The 17,634-nt window shown below is 40.6% G+C and overlaps 1 protein-coding gene across 6 annotated transcripts in view; it reads right to left on the bottom strand.

The window, feature by feature from the left end:
• GLCE (glucuronic acid epimerase) overlaps positions 1–17,634 on the bottom strand; it is a 104,793-nt gene that overhangs the window by 55,041 nt on the left and 32,118 nt on the right. For 2 of the 6 annotated variants that reach the window (XM_034782873.1, XM_034782874.1), the window contains exons 2-3: positions 8,227–8,365; positions 6,837–6,938 (exon numbers count right to left, since the gene is read on the bottom strand). The exons of 1 other annotated variant lie outside the window; for it this stretch is intronic. The gene's annotated coding sequence lies outside the window, so the exon portion shown is untranslated. Of the gene's footprint in view, positions 1–6,836; positions 6,939–7,027; positions 7,142–7,187; positions 7,335–8,226; positions 8,465–17,634 lie in introns of those variants that run through there. 3 more of the 6 variants (XM_034782876.1, XM_034782875.1, XM_034782877.1) reach the window with 3 other exon arrangements.

Here is a 17,634-nt window from a genome sequence, read left to right as displayed (position 1 = left end):
GTAGGATACAGAAGAGACTGCCCTCGCCTGAAAGGATCTAAGCTATAAGAGAAGTGCACAAGAGGAGAGACTTTTAGTCAGTGTTTAAAATTGTCCACTTTTGTTGATAGCTGAGTCACAATCTCCTGATGAACACTTAGGAGAAAAAAAAAACCTCTTTGTTAAAGATTCATACATGCCATTCCATCAACTGATGTCAGAGAAAGCTCCCATTCCAGTTCCTGAGTTAAAACAGAGAAAATAAGACTTGATATAGCCAAGAAAAAATAGCCTTCTACACCTTTACATATACACATTAACCAAAAATAGGAAGTAATTTTTCCTTCTTTATGTCTCCACTACACTATTTTATCTCAGGTGTTCTTTTGTTTTGTTTCATAAGATATTCATAAGACTGGCCATTGAAAAAGCTGTTAGTAGAGCCTACAGCTGAAGGCAAGAGGACAGAAACTGCTTTGTTATTCTGCCTTCATTTGACTTGTGTTTTTACTCATTGATTTGGACAGCTCTGATACTTCCACAGAAAGTCTGCAGAACTGAGGATAGCAGAAAGATTTATTGAAAGATTTGCAATTGGTAGCAAGTATTGTCTTACTGGAGCTCCAGCTTTAACGATACATATAACATGCCTCTGTTTGTTCTTAACATTAGAGGAGCAAAAGAGCTTGAAATAAACTAGGCGATGTTTGTGCTTTAGCCATTTTCAGAAACTTGAGCTGCTGTGCAGACTGACCTTTATTTGGTATATATTTCCATATAATTATCAGCTGGGAAGCTGAAATAGCAGTTACTGCTTTTACCCCCTTCTCAGGCTATGTTCAACACTTATGGCATGTACAATACAAACACTGCACATCACCCAGCACAGGTACAAACAGTGTCGACAGCGAGGCACCACTCAGGTGAGTAAAGACACGATAGAACCTTAGGGTAAGTACGCTGCATGCCCAAGCAACGTCTCCCACGTTTACTCCCACATGGTATTTTTAGCAGTGTCGTGTCAGAGCCCGGCCCCACTGCCTCTGCCTGGCATTGGCTTTCACTGCCACATTGCAGTGTGGATACAGCCTGCTTTTCATTGTGGCATGTACATACACGTACCCTACACGCTGCTGCCAGTGTACACAAGGCCAAATAGACAGGTGCACTTCTTCACACGAAAGAGCTGAAAGAATTTGAAGACCAAATTTTCTAACTTGTGCATAAAAAAGTGAGTGGAGGGTGCAGATAACCCCACACATCTGATGGCAGGCATACAAATTCTGTAAGGCACACATCAGGGCACGTGCATGCACACCTGCAATGTGTTCAAACACCCCAACCTGAGCATGCACCTTAGGTAACACACCAGAAAGACACTAAAAATTCATGCACCTTTTGCACATGTGGCCCCTACTGTCTTATCAGGGGATTTTAAAGAAGAAATGTTAATGTTTACTAGATAAAGCTACTGCCTCGCAAACCAACTTTATTATAAAATAAGTAGTGATCTGTTTCTTGGATCTAAATGTTTATTTTATTTTTTACCTTCTATCTTTAACATTCAAAAACCTGCAAATATCCTTTGACTGCTGTAAAAGCCCAAGGAAAGTTTACACGTTACTCCTTTTTGTTTGAATTCCAGATATCCTACTAGTGCCTGTGCTGTCATAGGTTTAAATCCTAACAATACTGTTCTTCTGTCACAAATATTTGAGTTTATTAGGCCCAGATATTTTTATATATATATATATATATATATATATATATATATATATTGTGTGTGTGTGTGCGCGAGTATAAAACATTTAGTTACTTGAAGTAAAGTAGGTACACATTAGCCACACCACACTCTTTAAAATTACTTTTGTGCTACCTATTTGGAGAACATCTCACTACCACATTAAAGTACTAAAACATGGTGATGTGGCACTTTCACCTTAACTGCAAGAATACATACTCGGACACTGCCCCTGGAATTCGGCCGGGCTCATCTCCACAAGTAAACAGTTGAATAATATACAAAATAAAATTAATTTGTTTTTGTGGAAATTTCCAAACAGAAGTTGCCCCTTCTGAATACACCCTACTGTAGTCCCACTCAGTTAAAGCAGCTTTGATTGGTTTATTCAAGACTGCTCATGGACACAACTATAACATAAGGGGGGGAAGAAAAGCCACTTGGGATGTCCCAGCAAAATCCTAACTTCCAGGGTGAAGGAGACCGGTGAGATTCCCTGAAGGATAAGAAAGGAAGATAGTAGCAGTCAGTGGTTTGTGGGAGGAAGTCTCAGCTCAAAATGGTAGCTTGGAATCAAGTGAGTTTGAACCTCAGTATCTGAGACAGTGTCTCAAATGAAAGAACCAGGCCGCATGGGAACCAAATACTGGATTTCCTGAATTGTTCTCATCCTGCCCAGCTGAGCGATAGTGGACTTCACATAACCAAGAGTTGGCAACTGGGTTGCACAAAGGGCCCAACATCATGCCATTCACAAGAGTGGTGATGCGCCTTTCCCCATCTAAAGTGGGCAAGACTTTCCTGAAAACTTAAGTTTTACAGGTTGCTGGTTAAAGTGAGACTTGGGAGCTGTAACGAAGTGGGTATTTTCCCTTGTTATGTTGTATGTGAGCCTATGCGAGTTTTACTGTTTTGCGTGAACACTGTGCGTGCCTCAGTTTCCCTATGTATTGCACCAGTGCCTAGGTGGTGGGAATAAGGGTCTGAGACTTTTGCGGAGACCCTTGGGGCCAGGTGAGGAGGCTCCAGCTGCCTGCACGTAAGTGATGGCCAATGCCCTTCGTAACCTGAGACCCAGGAGGGGGGTGCGACCACATGACACTTCGCCCGGAAAGCAAGACAAAGACCAGGAGGAGGAGCAACAGGCATATCAGGGGTCAGGCTGCTGGAAGCTGGGCAGTCTCCGGTTTGGGACTCAGAGGGGGGAGTCCAGAGCGTCAGCCCAAGGTCCCCCTCAAAATGGACTTTGCTGGAAGTCACTGACTTCTGTGCTAACAAGCTCTGTTCTATGCTGTACTGTTTTACAACACTGGCTGAGAGTCACGGCTGACTGTGGAGTTGGGGGGCAGGACACTCTGGCTTCTCCAGGGGTCCCATCCAGGTGGACCCGCCAAGGGGAAGTATTCGGTGTGAACAGGGATGCTGAATGCTCTGAGGTCAGACCAGGAAGGCCATAGCCGAAGAGGCTTTTTGCCCTGGATAGCGTGCCCAGGGTCCTGGCTGGCTTCATACAGAGCAGTTCCAGAGCATCGGGCCTGTGACTCGGTCACAGGAATTAAAGGGGCAAAAATAGAAAGAAACCCACAATTCTAAAGACTATTGGATGTTGTCTAATGGCTACCCATTTGCAATACAATGAGTGCCCAACACACACTTCAGGCACCTAGTTTGATTGTGTGTGATACATACAAGTTCCGATATGTACAATTTGGGGGGAGGGCTGGGTAAAACTGCTTAGATTTTGGCGTGGTTAACACAGACTACTACGACAGAGATGTATCAGGCATCATTAAGTAGAACAGCCCAAAGTGTTTATGGAAGTGCTTTTAAATTCACGGCTAGCTCTGAAAGTTCCCATAGAGGCCATCAAAGGGGGAGAGGGCTCATTGTTTATACATATTGAGGAACATGAGTTGCCCTCAAGCACATTTGGGTAGGAGATAAGGGCATTCCACTAGGAGTGGACTGGAGGCCTCAGAAAACAATAAGAGGACCAACCCACAAAACTGGAGATGTGATCTGGCCCTACTAAGAACTTCTGCTCCAGCCTGCTGGAAGCGACACAGTCGAATGAGGGTCACACTACCGTCAGTTTCCCAAGCTGTGTGCTACGCTGTAGGTATTACTACCATACTCTCATTTCTAGCCAAGTTAGCCTGATTCTCTTTATATTGTTGTCAGAATCAGGCTCCAATATCATTCAGAAAAAAATAAAGCTATTTTAAAGCATTTGCTTATACACACAAATTACATTTTAAGACCGACATCTCTATGCTGCCTGCACTGATCTGTCAGAGCACACCATATAGTCGTGCTTTAAAATAATGACATAGGACCAGACGGAATGACATGGGTGCACCATGTCATGGAAGTGGAGCCCCTCCACTCCATCACGTATATTTGTGAACTTTTTTTTTTTTTTAAATATGTTGTACAAGACAAGGGCAGACTTACTTCCCTGCAAAGGCCAATGCCCCCTTTTTAATCCCTTTGACTGACCCTTCTGGGCAGCAGGTCAGTTATTCAAATAATTTTAACACCACTTTAATGCCACATAGCAATCTAATTTCTTATTAATTAATGTCCAGTCTCCTTAGAGTTAGATATATATTGTAATGAACCCAAAACCTCCGATCAGAGTTAGGGCCCCATTCTGCTGGGCACTGTACTAAAAGCATAGTGGTCCCTTGTCCCGAAGAGCTTAGCTGTGGTCTCCCAGTTCTGATCTGCCCAATTGTCTTAAATATGGGATAACACGAAGTGCAAAGGTATATTGATGTGTTTTGGTCATAAAATATACTTTTCAGTTCAAGTCAGCAAGCCATTCTTCACTGTTGCTGCACAACTGAGAGAATTTTTCAATAAACCTAGATCTTTTCCCTTTACCATATTAACTGATTCAGTGTCATTTAAAGTATACTAAATACTGCAATATAGCAGACTCAAAAAACTGAATAATTCATGAAGAGAAAAAAGGTCTCTACACAAAACTAAGACATTTTACAAACACCACTTGCTCCCCCCTCCCAAGTTTTATTTTTTACTGAACTTAAGGGAATTAGCGTCTCTGACATAGTTATAGCAACAGCAAAATAATCATTAGGAGCTCCTTCATACTACTGTTCTACACCATCCATCACTTCAGAAACATGCTTAAGACAGGAGTCTGAATTTCTCCAGGATTCAATCTAAAATGCTTCTAAATATGGATAATGCCTAGACTACATTAACACATTAAAGCTTTGTAGATTGTCATCAGTGCTTCCACAGCTTAATTTCATCTACCCCTCACAATTCAGATCTGCAAGCACTTTCATCCTAAAAAAAAAATCATTCCAATTTAAATATAAAACTCATGATGCTTTGCAATCTGCTTATGCAGGCATGTTTAAGAGGATATATATTTAAAACCCGACAGCAAAACTTTATTTACTCCCAAAATCGTCAAATTCTATTGCCTACAAGTTAATAAAAAAAAAAAGCATATTCTACAATCAGTTAAGTATGAGGTTTGGGGAGTATGATTACTTTGACAAATCAAACTAATTTTTCTGAAAGTCGGAGGCTGACTTAGTAGAGACTACACTAACGTGATGGGATGTTGTACATTTGAAGTGATTGATACAAAACTCAAATGGATCTGCTGCATTCTTTTACATTTAGAAACTGCACAGAAGAAGGAACAATTCACAATACTCATAACACAAAATGGATGCTTTGTACGCATAGCACTAGTGTAACTCTGGAAGAAATTTGTCTCTCTGGTTACGTAACATTCTGTTACCCCCTGAACTGAGGATCCATGTTAGCAGTTCAACTCCTATTTCCCGCTACCATTTACAAATTTAAAAAATAAGACAATTTAAACTCCCTCTCATCTGACAGTCCTACAGCTCATAATGACAGATCATGTACACCAATATAGGTTACAAACATGGGAAATTATGGGGTCAGGTTAGTTTGAGATTCACAAGAAGTACCTTACATAAGCCAAATAAACTCATCACATGGAGTTAAATTTTAAAGAAAAACCACTGACAAATAATTTGCTATTTTCTTAGACAAAAAGGGTTTCTGTATATTAGTTTTTAGACATACAATTAAAGTATTGCTTTAATATAAAACACTGAAATTTGTTTTGGTATAGCAGTTCAAATCACTGCTTTTATCTGTAAGCCAGAGCATGTCAAAGGAACACCAGAAGTTCAAGACAAGTTTTGCTGGTCTCTAATTTTGGTTTTCCTCCTTTGTAATTTGGTTTTCTAAAATTATGTGCAGCTAACTATACCACACACAAGTAAGGAAACAGTTTAAATACAACTCCACCAAAAGGAATATCAGGAGGCTTCTTTTTTATTTATAGATAGATAGATAAAAAGAGCATTTTTTCAAAAACTAAGTTATGTTAGTACAAATATGCAATGTTCCAGTCTCATTCTTAAGAAAAAAGGTAGTATATCACTACTCATTTTTATCTAACATGACAATAGTAATTAACATACGTTTATAAAGGGAAAAAAGGCTGTTTGGTAAAAAAAATTAAATGGTTAGAGATAAATATGCACTTAGCACTTGAGTAATTTTATGTTGCCATGATAACCATAACAGCTGCTTACCTGATCTCCTCTTTCATTGGTTTATCGTATAGAACGACGACATCTAAGGTAAAAAATTTTAAACACTTCCTTTGCCCTGTAACCCCCTCGTAGTTACCGTGTTTGCTTACAAAACAAATGAAAAAAATTACATGAAACCTAATTTGCATGACAGATCTACTATAAAATAAAAACAACCAACCAGCTCCTCCTCCAAGTAAATGCACTATAATCAAACTGTTTTATCCCTCATGATAAATAGCCTGCTTTAATTCCTCTGGCCAAACAGAACCCAGTTATCAACACAACACCTTCTGTAAACATAGATCCATATGCCCTTTGCAGCTGAAAGTTATTAAATTGAATGAACATTAACCATTTAAATGCCCAGGGTGCAATGTACGTTTTAAATGCATTACACTACAGAATCTCAGATTAGATAGAAGAGTTAAATAAAAAAAAACCACACAGTAAGCAGCAAGATGAAAGGGGAAGGTACACTTTTCTTAAAATATTCTTACCTTAATCAAACGAAGGTCTCTAAACTCTAGTGCATCTCAGATTTCAAATTTCTAAAATACATTAGTTTCAAATAATCACCTACAATTTTCCTTTCCAATCTCCTAGGAAAAAAAAGAAAAAAATAATGTATTTAAGCACCTGCTGTTTTGCCATTTGTACTTAAATTTTCTGTCTGTAAAAATCCTCTTACTCAGCTCTGTCTGCTCTTAAGACAGCACTGCTGACGAATTTCAAGGCTCAGTTCTTGACATGCAAAAATCACTGAAGGATCAAGAGCATAAATGTCACTTCCTCTAGACAGCGCATCAGCTGCAAAGGAGTCTAATCTGCTATTCCCACCACAATCCTACCTAATTGAAGAGTAAATCCTGACATCTGCCTCGTGGTGTCATAAAATGCATGGCTTTCATTAAACATTTTTGAAGAATTCAGATTTAAATCCCATATTTAAAGGATTCCATTTTTAAATAAGCCATCATGGTGTTCCACTTGAGAAACTGCATAAAAGGAATAGATAAATGAAAAAGCTAACAAAAAATTGGAGCCCAGTTTGCAACCTTGAACAAATTATGCTGTCTGCACTTGGACTACAGAGGTAATCAAAACCCTGAAATTACAAAATAAGTTTTAGAAAAAAATATCCCAAATTAAACATTCTTATGAAATGCTTTGTTTACAGTGTCTGTGCTGATCCCACAATATTTGTGAAGATTTTCCATCTACTTTGTTAGTTTTGCATATTTCTAACACAATCCAACTGAGAACAGGAATAAGAAAAAGTATTTTACAATGCAGTGGTCCCACTTTCCTGAAAACAGAAGATAAATTGCTATGTGCATAAAGTTACAGATATATGCTATACTTGATTCAAATAGGTGGAAAAACATTTTTTCCACAACTAAAATGTTTTAAATGATCTAATTTAATTTTTTAATTCACTTTAAACCCCATGTAATTAATTTTTCCAAAAAGCAGCATTTTAATCATCCCATCCCCAAACGCACACCTTGGCTCTCATCTCTTTCCCTTGCATTCCTGATATAAAATTAACAAAGACCCCTCTGTTGAACTGCTTTGCCTTCAAGTCTCTTGGTTTTAAAAGGATTATCCCTTCACTAACAAACTGGTCTCCTTAAACAGAGGTGTGTTTATCTGCTGCAAGAACAAACTTAAAAGACACAATCTACTGTACACCTGAAACTAGAATTTTCATATTCTAAAGCACTTGAATGTACTCACTGTTCTAGTCCAACAAGGTAAATTTACTTTTAATACCCATTACAAATTATGCCCAATTCAACTCAAGTCTGCATGACATTTCTTCATACAATCCTCTCACTGGAGGCCCAATTTAATAAACAAAGACAGCTTTAATAATTCAAATCTTACTTTCAAAGATGCGATGCGCCTGTCAGAAGCTTTCTGCAATATAGTCAGTAAATTTCTTCAGTCTCTCCAAGGCTTTGCATATATTTAAGCCTGTGTCGTGCCTTTTGAATGCTGATAACTACAGTGTTTCTTTTCTCTCCTTTAAAGGATTAAACATAACCACACAGGCATTTTTATTACTGCCTCATGCACCATTAAATTGTCAGTTTTTCTTCTAGAAGTCTTTTTTCTTTTCTTTTTTAAATGTGGCCTTCAAAACATCTTTACAACAAAATGTTCATTTTCCAGCATTTCTTATTTATAAATTGAAGCAACAAAACCAAAAAACAGCTTACAAAACACTTCATGTTTTCTTACAACCATCAAAAGTTTAAGGCTGGGAAAAACAGTTTAAAAAAAATAATCAAACTCTAGTTACTGTGTATAGTGGAATGTGGACTTTTAAAGATTATAGCACACTAGGGTAACATCTCCTCAAAAGCCCCAGAGATTCTAAAAAGCATCCATATTTAGTTTTTAATAACAGCCTTGCTTTACTTTCCAGGAATAATTTTTACTGGCTTCCTCTACCACCTTCAAGTTTCAATGGCCCAAGTTCCCAGGTTCAACAAAGCCTTTGAGTGACCACTCAGGAGATTGACTACTAAAACTAAAAATCAGTTTTACAGCAGAAATGGTCTGGTCCTTAATGTTTGTCTAAAAGGTAAGTGAAACTGGAGACACTTTATAGCGATAGCTTAAACCAGGCAGTTGTCTGCTAGATTGGGATTCAGGAGACCTAGGTTCAATCCTCAGCTCTACCACTGCTTTGCTAGACTTTGGAAGAGTCACCCCCCTGGCCCCGTGCCTCAGTTTTCCCATCAGTAAAATGGGGATAATGAACCTGATCTCCTTTGTAAAGTATTTTGAGACCTATGGATGAAGAATTCTATATAAGAGCTAGGCATTATTATTATTAATGGAGGTGGCCCTCTTTAGTTTTGATTGGGTTTAAATATAGGCTCTAGCTTAGTATACCCAGAGAGAGCCAGGTGTTGCGACATTGTAAGTCTAAATGAGCCTTTTGATTTTTATTCACATCTCCATCCCAAGCTACCTTTTAATCCCAAGTTATAGCCCCAGCATTCCCCTACATTCCAGCTGTGCATTGTATTAGGTCTCAACCAAACCATATAAAATTGTTTCCAAACACTAACTTACATCTCCCCGGAGACACACAAAACACTCAAATCCAACAAGCAAGCATCCCAACTAAAATACAGTCTTGTGGAGCATTATGCTTCCATGGATCTTTAGGGTCTTGAAGAGTTTAGTGACTATGGAGAACGGGTTCTTTAGGAACATACTCAGAAGGTCTACAACACAGTATCAAGAGGCTGAACTGGGTGCCACCACATCTCATGCTGCGAATGGAAACAAAAGCAACTGATCACTGTTCATTGTGAAAGAGACTAACAAGTAATCAGCTAGTTTAACAGCCGCACTATTACAATTCCATTAATCTAATTCTGTCACTGTCTTCAGCAGTTTCTCAGAGATGGGCAATCTGAAATGCACAAGTGGGCTATTCGCTACCTTCTTCACAGTCCTGACAACTGGTTGCTACTGCAGTTTGCACGCTTTCCACACTGATAATTCCACTGACAAAACACAAGCCAAGAGAGAACTGCCAATGATGTCACACCAATTCCCTACCAGAATGGAGGAATTACTATTAGTATTGTTCAGCTTCAAGATGGGAACAGCAACCACTTTAATAAGTGAGTTTTATACAGTAGTTCCTTATAGCAATAGTCAGTGGGCTTGTCGTCCCTTACCAGGAGATCGATGAATGGCGATCGATGCATAGGCGATTGATTTAGTGAGTCTAGTGAAGACCCGCTAAATCGACCGCAGATTGCTCTTCCGTCAACTCCTGTACTCCACCAGATCAAGAAGAGTCGGGGGAGTCGACAGGAGAGCGTCTCCAGGCAACAACTGTGAGTGTGGACTCCGTAGTAAGTAGATCTAAGTTACGTCAATTTGAGTTACTCTATTCACGTAACTCAAATTGCATAGATTAGATTGAATTTCCCCTGTAGTAAAGGGAAGGCCAGTGAATCCCAGATATCCCTGTAACCTTCTGCAGGGACAGCAAACTAGAGGAATTATTTGTCCAGCAGTAGAAAGTTGCCACCAAGGCCACTTCTTGCTGACTCAACTGACAAAACAACCCTTTTGCCTGTCAAGATATGCCCCGATGAAGCCTAACATTTGGGGTACCAGACCTTTCCCTAGTGATACCAATAGGTCAGGCACTTAAACATGATGATTTTAGATCTCCTCTTCATTCTTCATATAACACCCATGGAAGCATTTGGAATTTTACAATAACACAGTTAAAATGACAGTAAGTCCCTGCATTACAGACTTTGCACTTCAGAAGTGTACAAATGAGGAATGAACTAACAAGGAGATTTACTGGAGTTGTGTGTGAATGCTATTTCCCTTTTCAAGGGGATAAAACAATACAATCAGTGAATAAAAATGAGGGAGAGGGGCAAGGACTGGATTTCAGATTCCGGAACTAAAGTTTCACCCATGAGAGGGTACCAAGCCCTTTCTTGAACAGGACCATGCTCTGGCATGATTTCAAAGGTACCATTTATTTCTTTTCAAGGAACTTCATGACATGGTTCTGCCCTCAGCCAGCAGTGTGTGGCATTAAAATACTAATGGAAGGACTTAGCAAGTTACACAGTCGCGTGCCATCTACAAAATGATATGAAGAAAAAAATCAAATACAAAGGGAACTGTTTTTATACTTCACTTAGAAAATAGCTTTGAGTTTTAAAAAAGACAAAGCTTAAGAAAGTTCCCATTCCACCACACACAAAAAAAACCCAGCCTACTTTTATTTAAATTTTCCTATAGCACACCATAAAAGCAAATCTCAACACGTAGCTCATTTCAGTTCTTTAGTACAGAACTCTAATACTATCATCAATTTGTTTGAGAATTTGGTAATAATTTTTACCTAGAACACGTAAGACCCATTAACAAAAGTACTTTTTATTTAAAATGCTCACTGCTTTTCCCCCTGCCCCAATAAGACAACAGAACGTAATGAAGTGAAGCTGACCAATGATTCAGTAAGTCAAATGGCTTTAGAATAATATTGATTTAAAAACCTGTCACAAGCTCTATGTTAAAACGGGATCATTGATAAAGGATATTTCCCATGTGCCATCCTCACTCCACTTAGGCAGAGTTGTGTCTATTCATTAAAAGGGACCAGTAGAGACTGGACAGGAGGACCAGTGTAGCAATCTGGGGTCCATATGTGAGAGAAAGATTTATGTGGAGAGGTCTAGCGATAAGAATGACCAACTTCTGTTTCTATCTTGTCCTGGCTTGTAGAAAACAAACAGATACAGGACCTGAAACTAAGCAGGCAGGGAAGTCTTCATGCTGAAGAGGATGAGATCCAGGAGGGGGGCCTTGGAGCTTTTGCATCAATTAATGGGACACGGATGACAAAAGAGGACCAGAAATTCAGCACACTGCCAACTGCGTCTCCTGGAAGGAAGCTGCTTCCTGAGGTGAGAAGCTATGACCACCACCATGTGGCTGGGAGCGAATGAGAGACCAAAGGTGGGAAACTGTCCTGGGAAGTGCATTTGACAATGCAGATTCACAGGTATTGTTGGTGCAGACATCTATGGCAGTCAAAGAAATAAAACTGACCAGACCAGCTAAGGAGATTAAATATTTAAACAGGTGTGTGCGGACAACTGATCTCCAGAATGCTTTAATTTTTAGAGCAAATAGGACACTAAGGATAGCTCACATGGGGGTAACTTCACCCACTGCTTTTACATCAGTGAAATGATGGATGAACTCTAGCTCTCTTCTCTGGGCGACGGAAGAGGATAATCTGCACGGTGGGGTTGGAGGGTGGGAATCCACCATAACAGTGGATCTGACCCAGCATCCTAAGGCAATGAGGCTCCAGTCTAGAAGGCAGCTCCCTGTTGCTAAGAAAGAAGAGTGATGGAAGATTAAGGAAGAATAATTCTCTGTGGAGTCTGCACTTCATGGCTTCTGCAGGCTGAACCCTCACCTTGTAACTGCTAGAAATGCCCTTGCTACCTCAGTAGTAGCAGGAAGATGATACTGGAAGTTAGGCAAGAGGTAGAAGTAGCTATGCCAATGGCTCTGACCTGGAGCTAGATAGAGGTATTATGAGTAACTTAAAGGGAGAGGTTGGGCCTTTATGCAACAAAAACCCAAATTCAGACAATTCCACAAAGGCTCTGGTAACAAAGCTGGCGGACAAAGGGGCAACAAATACAAAAAAGAATTTATAGGCACTCTTCAGAAAAAAATACAAAAACAAAAATGTATGATTCTTCTGCTTTCTAGTGTGAACTATTTTTGTGTGTGTTAGTCCTTGCCCCTTTCCCCTACCCCTTCATTTTTCTAATTTAGATTGTGAACTCTTCAGGCCATGAACCATGGCTAATCTCAACAATATGCAGAGGCATGGCACGAGATTAAAATGTTTTATAATTGGGACTGACCTGGCTACTCAGAAATAACTGACATAAGTGCATATACAAGGACTTCTAACGTCCTTGTTCAGATAATCCTTTTCACTGACTGCCTTTTGTGTCACTGACAGCTGTGAGGGGGAGAAAAGTGCATCTAATCATAGCATTACTGCATTCAACAAAACTATTGTTGAAATGATACTACAGCCAACTGAATTCATGTGTCAAGATGGACAAGAGCTCCACTAGTATTGAAAGACAAATTTAGACAAGGTATGGGAGCTAAAATTGGAGACAGCTATCTGCATTTCTCATTTCAAAGCGTTCTACAGAAAAATGCAATGCACAGCTGTGAAGTTAAATTTTGGTATTTGTTTACAGTTCTGAAGCTAGCTTATACAGTTATTGCAATATAGTATTATGACACTACACTATAGTATTAAGCCATTACTACATGCCTTGCGTGGTTAGAGGACTTGCAGCCTTAAATTTCAGTACTTCCAATGCAGTATTAACAGATTACCAAGTTATACCCTATTGTATCTTATATAGTTACTGCAACAACAGAACATTATGCTAGTTTCCAAATTATAACTGAATATCCAAATACGAAAGTTTTAGACAGTCAGCCTCAATGTCTTTTTATTGAAGTCTGTGTTAAACACGAAAAAAACAGAATTTTAGCACAGAATAAGCCTTGGTAGAATACTATGGAAACAGAATACCGGATATGATTTTTATCCCCCAACACTGCCAGCATTTATGCTCACTGCAACTAAACACCCAATTCTGGCACATCCCTAATTCCAGACAGTCTGCCCCATGACATACAGTCTTACTCTGGGTAAAGCTGCATCTCATCCAATCAGCTTCACATTCTTACAGAAGAAAGTTGAAGATGCTCACTCAAGAGAATTTTTTCCTCATAAAGACTCATACCAGGATAAAGAAACAATTTTGGACACTAGGCAGAGTTTAGTAGGGGAAAGACAAGGTGTTTGATTACTCATGAAGCTTCTCTTTTTAATAATAACTAAAAACTGAAGGACAGCATACAGATTCATAGATTTCAAGGCCAGAAGGGACCATTGTGATAGTCTACACTAACCTCCTACATAACACAGGCCATAGAACTTCCCCAAAATAATTCCTAGAGCAGAGCTTTTAGAAAAACATCAAATCTTGATTTAAAAAGTTGTCAGTGATGGACAATCCATCAGGATCCTTGGTAAATTGTTCCAATGGTGAATTACTCACTTAAAAATGTACGCCTTATGTTCAGTCTGAATTTATCTAGCTTCAACTTCCAGCCACTCGATCGTGTTCTACCGCTCTCTCCTAGACTGAAGAACTATATAAGCGTCAGAGCAAGTCAATGTGGCCGGTAAGTTGTCAGTAATTTGCCCAGCTCTAATACCTTATGTCAAAGGGTTAACTAGGTCAATGAAGAATTTTTATGCTGCTCCCTAGAACTGACATGACCTACAGACATCTGATTTTTACATCAAAAAAAATCTGGACTAGTCCTTCATAAACTCAAGAAGAAGAAAAAAAAATAAAGGCAGAAAGGTTACTTTCCACATACTTTAAAAAAAAAAACTGCAATTGTTTGCGGCACCCTCATTCAAGTCTGCAAACCAAGCTTTTCCTTGGGTGTTTTCATCCTCATATTGGGAACTTCATCACCTGTTTTTAAATGGAGCAGAAGTTAATGTGGCTTCCTGTTGCGCCTTCTTGTTGATTTTAGCGAAAGTCAAATGGCATTTGACTGACAGCATGGGGCCTTGCCGAGAATTAGGGAAATCAGTATTCCCTTTTTTCCCCTCCCAACATCTCTACAGTGCTAGCATAAGCAAGGTTCAGTGTTCATTGCTGTATCATATTAATTTTATGGTCTATTCATTTTCAGTGCTAACGAATGGGCAGAGTCTAGTGCTGTATTGAAATAGTGACTATATTTTAAGTTAGATATTTGATATACAACTATCAAAACCAACACTTAAGTTTATTCCTCTCAAATTTCTTCCTGTTATCCCCCAATTTCTGCATTATTCTCTCCTCCTCCAGCTCCATTTTTGCCCAACCACGGAAATAGAGCACAGATTACTTTTCAATAACTTCAAAACTCTACTGGTTCCCAGATGAACAGGATGGTATTTTGGTCCCCTGTGTTATCAATGTGAAGGCAGCAATGTTGTAATGAAAAACAGTTGATCTAAAAGGCTATCCAAATAGCACAAAAGACTTAAAGGTTAAAGAGTACTTATCAGGTAATGAATGGTGGGCCAGATGAAGCCGGAAGGCTGATGCCTTTAGAGTTACATTGAGAACACATGGAATTTTATATTGACATTTGTCATTTATTAAAAGCACTTTTCAGTTTAAATATGATATTTAAAGTAGGGATGACACCCAATTAACTGCTCAGTATCAAGATTACATTAACATTAATGAAAAAAATCAAAGGAGAAAGGGAGTTCTTAATTGTCTGAAGCCACATGTAGCAAAGCTGAAGTCATGGCATCCCATCCAAAAAAAAAAAAAAAATTAAGCATCCATTTTAGCCAACTTAGTTTCCATTCTGATTTTCAGTCATTTGAAATGCTCAGTGATTTGAGTCCAACTCTCCCCTTCTGGAGGGGGGCGCACAGAACCTGGCTGCAAAGATGCTTTGAGTACTGCAGATCCCACTCTTGCATCTGCAGCAGAGGCCTGAACTAGCAGGCAATGTCTAGCGAACAAGTGTGTGGCCCAATTCGAATACCCGGCGGTGGTCCAGGTCTTTGGTGGCACTTGGGCGGCAGGTCCTTCACTTGCTCCGGAACTTAAATAAAATAATTAATTAACTAATAGAGATATCCTATCTCCTAGAACTGGAAGGGACCTTGAAAGGTCGAGTCCAGCCCCCTGCCTTCACTAGCAGGACCAAGTACTGATTTTGCCCCAGATCCCTAAGTGGCCCCCTCAAGGATTGAACTCACAACCCTGGGTTTGGCAGGCCAATGCTCAAACCACTGAGCTATCCCTCCCCCTCCTTCCGCGGCACTGAAGGACCCGCCGCTCAAGTGCCGCCGAAGACCCGGACCACTGCCGGGTGAGTAAAAATTAAAAAGTTAGGCGCTCTTCTTTAGGGCGCGGGGCCCGAATTGGGGGATTCGGCCTAAAGCTGCCCCTGCACGCAGAAGCTCACTTAGATTCTCTGAAAAGCTATAGCTTCACCTCACAATCTTTCTGCTATGGCAAGGCTGGTCCTTTACAGGTAGAATGCCAGGGCATATCAGATGATGATGATGATGATGATGATGAAGTGAAGTCTCTTCTCTTCAGCTGAGGCCTGGTCTACACTACGACTTTAATTCGGATTTATCAGCTTTAATTCGAATTAACCCTGTAACCGTCCACACAACGACGCCATTTAATTCGATGTAAAGGGCCCTTTAAATCGATTTCTGTACTCCACCCCAACAAGCGGAGTAGCGCCAAAATCGATTTTAGCAATTCGAATTAGGGTTAGTGTGGCCGCAATTCGATGGTATTGGCCTCCGGGAGCTATCCCACAGTGCATCATTGTGACCGCTCTGGACAGCAATCCGAACTCGGATGCACTGGCCAGGTAGACAGGAAAAGCCCCGCGAACATTTGAACTTCATTTCCTGTTTGCCCAGCGTGGAGAGCACAGGTGACCACAGATACCTCATCAGCACAGGTAACCATGCAGGCTGATAATCGAAAAAGAGCACCAGCATGGACCGTGAGGGAGGTACTGGATCTGATCGCTGTATGGGGAGAGGATTCAGTGCTTGCAGAACTTCGTTCTAAAAGACGAAATGCAAAAACTTTTGAAAAAATTTCCAAGGGCATGATGGAGAGAGGCCACAATAGGGACTCTGAGCAGTGCCGCGTGAAGGTCAAGGAGCTCAGACAAGCCTATCAAAAAACAAAGGAGGCAAACGGTCGCTCCGGGTCAGAGCCGCGGACATGCCGCTACTACGCCGAGCTGCATGCAATTCTAGGGGGGGCTGCCACCACTACCCCACCTGTGTTCGTGGATTCTGGGTCGGGGATAGTCTCGACGCCTGAGGATTCTGCCGATGGGGTAGAGGAGGAGGAGGAGGAGGAGGATGAGCTTGCAGAGAGCACACAGCACTCCCTTCTCCCCAACAGCCAGGATCTTTTTATCACCCCGACTGAAGTACCCTCCCAAGCCAGTACCCAAGACTCTGACCCCATGGAAGGGACCTCAGGTGAGTTTACCTTTTAAAATATAAAACTTGTTTTAAAAGCAAACGGTTTTTAATGATTACTTTGCCTGACTTTGCATTCGCGGTCAGTTCACCTACTGGAAAAGTCTGTAGCTACTGGAAAAGTCTGTTAACGTGTATGGGGATGGAGCGGAAATCCTCCAGGGACATCTCAATGAAGCTCTCCTGGAGGTACTCCGAAAGCCTTGCCAGAAGGTTTCTGGGCAGTGCATCTTTATTCCCTCCTCCATGGTAGGACACTTGACCACGCCATGCTTGCAGCAAGTAATCTGGTATCATTGCCTGACAAAGCCTGGCAGCGTATGGTCCCGGTGTTTGCTGGCATTCAAGCAACATCCGTTCTTTATCTTGTTGTGTAATCCTCAGGAGAGTGATATCACTCCTGGTAACCTGGTTGAAATACGGGAACTTAATTAAGGGGACAGAGGTGGCCGTTCCTACTGGGCTGTTTGCCTGTGGCGGAAAATAAATCCTTCCCTGCAGTTAGCCAAGCGCAGATGGGAAATTGGCCCTGAGTTTTTCGCGTTTGGCTAGCAGGGATCTTCCCTGTTACCAGCCACGCGGTGGGGGGAGGGTACCGTGATCATCCCAGAGAATTCATGGAGAGGGGGGGG

Source organism: Trachemys scripta, chromosome 10 (genome assembly GCF_013100865.1).
Source record: "Trachemys scripta elegans isolate TJP31775 chromosome 10, CAS_Tse_1.0, whole genome shotgun sequence".
Taxonomy (NCBI): domain Eukaryota; kingdom Metazoa; phylum Chordata; order Testudines; family Emydidae; genus Trachemys; species Trachemys scripta.
The sequence above is the reverse complement of the archived record's forward strand: the minus strand, read 5'-3'. Positions and strand labels throughout refer to the sequence as shown.